Source organism: Anthonomus grandis, chromosome 9 (assembly GCF_022605725.1).
Source record: "Anthonomus grandis grandis chromosome 9, icAntGran1.3, whole genome shotgun sequence".
NCBI lineage: Eukaryota > Metazoa > Arthropoda > Insecta > Coleoptera > Curculionidae > Anthonomus > Anthonomus grandis.
This window is the reverse complement of record NC_065554.1, coordinates 6,556,258-6,562,257: the sequence shown is the minus strand read 5'-3', so window position 1 is coordinate 6,562,257 and position 6,000 is coordinate 6,556,258.

Sequence of the window (6,000 nt, the reverse complement as noted above, 5' to 3'; positions counted from 1 at the left end):
GTTTATTAGGACCAACAATATTAACCAAAAATACAGAAATTTCAATGAAGTATGTCCTAAAAGGCTCCTCAGACACCTTACAATAGAAGTGTTGTAAGGCACTGCTTAAGCCCAAACACAAATAAATTAAAACTTTTACATTTTTAAATATTTAGAATCTAAGGTAATCATTACAAAATAAGGTAGAGTAACAAAATTGAAATAAACATAATTAAAAATAAATGCAAAATACAAAAATACATAATGGCCAAAGCAAACACATAATTTAAAATCATAGAACCATAAAATACTTAGAATAAGTTTAAAATGTAAAACAGAAATACAGAGATAAAAATAGAAACACAAAGCAAAAACAGCAAACAAAAACACAAGAAATAAAAAAAAATAAAAAAAAAATACAATAACTCAACACGTAATTTAAAACCCGTTTTTCAAGAAATCACAGCTATTTAAGAGATCCAGTTAGACAAGCTTACCCCCGTTATAATTCAGTTAGAGCCTATTTATTCAACAATCAGAATTTGTTTAAGTCGTGTTTGAAAATGACGGCGAAAATAGGTTTATAGTTTTAGCCGCACAATATGAAAATGATCTTTTAAATATTTCTTTTCGATGTCTAGGTATGGACACTTTATCATTAAAACGCAAAGGTCGATTACAAGCATCAACTCTAAATTCAAGTTTCTCAAAAAGATATCCTGGTTTTTTTGTTTTAAGAATTTTAAAGCAAAATGTATTCATGTGTAGTTTTCTACGATTGTACATGTTAAGCCATTTTGATTTACGTAAAAACGGTGAAATGTGTTCATGTCTACGGACGCCATAAATTAAACGTAAACATGAATTTTGTACTTTTTGAATCCTTCTAGATTCAAAACTATCAAGACAAGGCCCATAAATAACATCACAGTGCTTGAAATGGCTTAGCACTAACGAATCACATAGCAATAATTTAATATCTTTTTGTAAAAAATGACGACTAGACGGAGAGTTGAATAAGCTTTTTTCAATTTTGAAGTTATATGTTCCCGAAACCGCAAATCACTATCTATTGCCAATCCCAAACTCTTGGCATGTTTTACACAAGGTATATTCACATTGTCAATTTTAAAACTTAGGTGCTCCTGGGCAACTTTTTTTGACACTTCATTACCAAAAATAATAAAATTTGATTTGGCAGGATTAATTTTTAAATTATGATCAGCAGAGGTTTGACAAACTCTCTGAAGGTCAAGGTTTATATTCTCGTTAGCAATGTCGACTTCACGTATATTAAAAGAATAGTAGAGCTGAGTATCATCAGCGTAAAGATGGTAATTGCAAAACTGAAGACTTTCAATAAAATTACAAGTATAATTGTATAAAGGAGAGGACCCAATATGCTTCCTTGTGGTACCCCAGCACTAACTTGAAGACAGTCAGAAAGCCTGTCCCGATACATAACCTGCTGTGATCTATTTGCAAGGTATGATCTAATAAGCCGTGCAGATGACATACTAAAACCAATGTAATGCAAAATTGCTATGAGAATATGATGATTTACCATATCAAAAGCCTTACTGTAGTCCAATATGATTAAAGCACTTGTTTTCCCGTCATCAACCGACTTAATCAGATCATCTGTAACAGCTGCCATTGCGGAGGAGCAGCCAAATCCTGGGCGAAAACCAGATTGCTTTGAAGGAATGATATCAAACTCACCAATAAATGCTCTCAATTGACCTTCAAGTACCTTTTCGAAGATCTTCCACAGGGCCGGAAGAATGCTTATAGAACGCAAATGATTAAATTCAGTTGGTTTATTAACTTTAGGTAAGGGAATTACATATGCATGCTTCCAACGCTGTGGAGAATAGCCAATTTCAATGCAGACATTAATAATATGCGTGATGTAAGGAATAATACGAGGGCAACAAAGTTGAATTAGGTGGGCATTTATTTGATCAGACCCAAAAGCTTTGCTTTTATTGTCATATATAATTTTAGTGACTTCTGCCTCTACTACCGGTTCAAAAGTTAATATATTTGTATGTATATATATATAATAATATATAATATAATATAATAAATTAAGTTGTAGCGCTCTGCTAATTAAAATATTTAAAATAATGTTAATTTTATTATATTAAATTTAGTCTCGTTCTGAAACCTATAATAACCGTTAAAAAGGTAAATAACATTAACTAAATATATAAAAAAATACTAATATTATTGGTATTTCTTTGATTCTTTTAAAACACTTAATCAGAGATTTTTTAATATTGAAAAACACTAGTTAATCGATAAGTCAGCAGCTAACAGATAGGATAAAAAGAAGAAATGATCTCCGAAGTCGATTAAGAATTGGTCACAATACATTATTTAGTTAATTAAAAGCACTGGTTTATAAATATAAGGCTTAAGAGGTAGTTTAAAGGTGCTGCAATCAATATGATTAGCTGGGAATGGTAAATAAGAAGTCATATGCCACTTAATATGATCAAATCCAAATCTACGAATTAAAAATGTATGCAAATTTATCGTGCAAAAAATATTGATCAGTTATATATTTTTTTAAGTAAGGTGTCAATATAAATAAACGTGTTCGAGTGTTCAAATGAACTTGTCAAATTACTTGTATGCCGCAGACAAATTAGACCTACACACAAAATTTCCGTGAAATCCCGGTGTTTTCCCGTCCATCTATTTGATGGATGTTGTACTCACGAAACCAATAATTAATTTACCTGCCTAAAGGAAGCCAACTATGTATGGTTTATCTACGTGATTGACTGGATTTTTAAAGAATTAGTTGTTTTTATTAGTGATAATATTAAAAATACTTTAAAAAAATCTCATTGCTTAAAACAAAAGACCTCTTTTAAATCGCTTAAGCCTGCCACAAAAATAATCAAAAAACATTTAAAATTTAATACAGAAACGCAAGACGTGAGTAAATAAAAGCCGCAAAATATAAAACGGAAACATCATATTTCACTTTTGAGGAAGCGCGTTCCTTCGTACCGAATTTATCGTTTAAATTAAACGGCTCTTCAGGCGAAATTTTGAGTACGTTCTTTTGCGGGCGGAAAATTAAATTGTTTCTTATTCATCTGCTTGGAATTGGGATGTTGTTTCAATTTAATGCTGAAAATGCTGCTTGATGGAGCTTTTAAAAATAATATATATTTTTGAACAGGGGTTTAGATAAAACAAAAACTTGAAATTACTTTTCCAACCAGCCAGACACCCTTAAATAAGGTATAATTTTAGTTTTAAGGTAGGAAAATAAAAATATTATTATAAATAAATATTTGGCACAATGATTATGTTATCAGTAGCGAAACCCAGTTTGAATTCTTCATTAATTTAAAGTTGACGATATCGTTTTAAATCATTTATAATCTACCTTTACGTTCAAAGTTTATTTTAACGGATTCAAAGGAATAAAAAATTATTTTCCAGTATTTTGATGCGAGTCCTAAGAAGCAAACTTTTTTAATTAAAATATCATTTATTGATGTTTCCATTCCAACACTCCAGACGCCTAGAAAAAATTAATCGAAAAACTTTAGTTCGGAAATTATCCCGAGAGATTTGTTTATCTTCGGTTTTAAGGATGCATAACCTTTTTTAAAATAGATTTATTATGAAAGTTGCGATAAATATATATACAGGGTGTCCGTTTAACCCACGATCACTCGCGCGGTTAATTATTACATTGTCACTTGCGTGTTAGATTTAATCTAACATATGAATTTCAGACAATTTTATATAAAAATAAAATACAGTGTGGTATTATTTTGTTTTAAAATTTATTCAAGAAACATAAAACATAAAGTACATTCGTAAAATAAACGGAAATTCGAACTTTGGCCATTAAAAGGAAACATTAAACAAACAAAAATGTATTAGAAATTAAATGAACAGAATCGTTGTCAAAAAGACAATTATTAAAATAGTGCAATCAGTCTATTCGTCTTCTTGCATAACACAGTGGCATAAAACTGTAGTTTTTATCGTATGTTTCTTACAAATAGGTTTGGAGCATACATCACACTGGTAATTTGTAAATCTATTTTTTCTGATTGGACAAAAAGAGCATTTAGGTTTTTGCTGGCTCGTTCTGCTAGAGGTGCTTCAGAACCAAGGACATTTCGAATTTTTTGCTTCAAGGGGATTGGAAAATGTTGAATTCCAGCACGCTTTAGTAAATGAGGTTTAGCAAGTTGTTTTGCAAGCTCACTAAGTAATTGTCTTCGAGGAACGTTATTTCCTGTGTTGGAGGTATAAATAATCCTGGAATTTATTCCTCCAATATTTAGCATTGAGCAAAAGATAGTGAGTGGCCACCTGTTGCTTATCCTTGTAACGGAGTACTCCATTTTTATCCTGTCTACAACGTCCACTGCTCCCTTTGTAAGGTTATAAAATGTAATAACCGAAGGCTTATGTTCGTCACCAGATTCGACATCAATTTCGTCGGTATCGTGAATAACATAAGAACATTTTTGCTAGGCCTTGGTATGTAAGATGTAAGCATGCATTGATTGGGGTCTTTCCCATATGCAAACATACTACTTTTAGGTTTACGAATTTTTGTATTTAGAAATAAGTTAGCGATTTCCCTTTTGTTTTTCCTTAGCGTTCCTACTAAGGTTAGTCTGTGATTTTGATATAGATCATTCGCTAGCGGTACCGAGGTGAAGTAATTGTCAATGGTTACATTCCTATAACTACCACTGCAATGCGTAAGAAGACGTTTTACGACACTTGCTTCATCATTAGGTAATTGAAACTGGCCATTGGGTTGCTTTCCAGTATATCTCCAAATTGCAGGGTATAAAATGTTCTTGCATCGGCTGCTGCATATATTTTGATACCATACTTTGCTGGTTAATTGCCAATATATTGTCTGAAACGGCAACGTCCCCTAAACGCCTCTAGCATTTCGTCTATGCTAATGTATTCCCCAAGGGAATAGTACTGAACACATTTTTCCACAAAATGATCAAAAATATAGCGCAGTGGAGCCAGATTGTCTTCTTTTGCTCTTTCCTGCCTGGTTGCCTTATGGGCGAATCGAATACCTTGTACTAATAAGTGAAATCGGCTCTTAGACATAACTGCCGAAAAAAACTCCGGAGCTGTTCCTTCTGTCAGCCATAGCTGATTTGTATTTAAATGTTGAGATTTTTTTACCCCAGCTAAGTACAGAACTCCCAAAAAAGCGTGCATTTCTTCAAAGTTAGTCGGCAAACAATCTCTCTCACGTTGATATTTAGGTCTCATCAGGTCAAGCTATAGATTTGTACATTCCACGATATACCCAATAATTTCATCTGGAAAAAATATTTTTCAGCAATCCATATAATATGTTTGAGCATTCTTGGCAGCATTTTTTACACTTTGTTACACCATCTTTCTCAATGTAAAATAGTTCATTGGGAGTCACCGTTTTAGTCCTTTGAGGTTCAAGGTCGTCGACATCAGATTGCTCGGTGTCCGTGTCATGGTCGCTGTGTTCAGATGGTGCATCTTCATCTGAGTCATCACACTCTACTGCAGGTAAAAAATCTGTTTCTTCAGAAGCTTCCCAAAGTGCTAAAAACCTTTGCTGTTCCTTTTCATATGACATTTTGTAAAAGTGCAACTTTAAATACTTCCAACAGGATCACTCGCGTAGTTAGATATTTTCTAACAACTTTGTAAAAAAACGTGAACGTAATAACTCGCGCGTTAGATTCCGTCTAACAGCTTCGTCATGCTCGCCTAAAAGCTAGTAAAACAAATTTCGTGGATGGTGGTAGAAAAAACGCAATATGGGGGGAGTACTGCGATAGATGAACTAGGAATTCACCGGACCGACGTTGCCGCACTACTATTCTTTGTCTTTTACTGATGGAAAAGGTTAAAATGTTAGAAAAAATCTAACAGCACTAGTGATCGCGGTGCTCGATTGCTGCTAAATCTTGGGAATATTAATTGCTACTTTTTAAAATTAGTTTGGTTGATACCGGG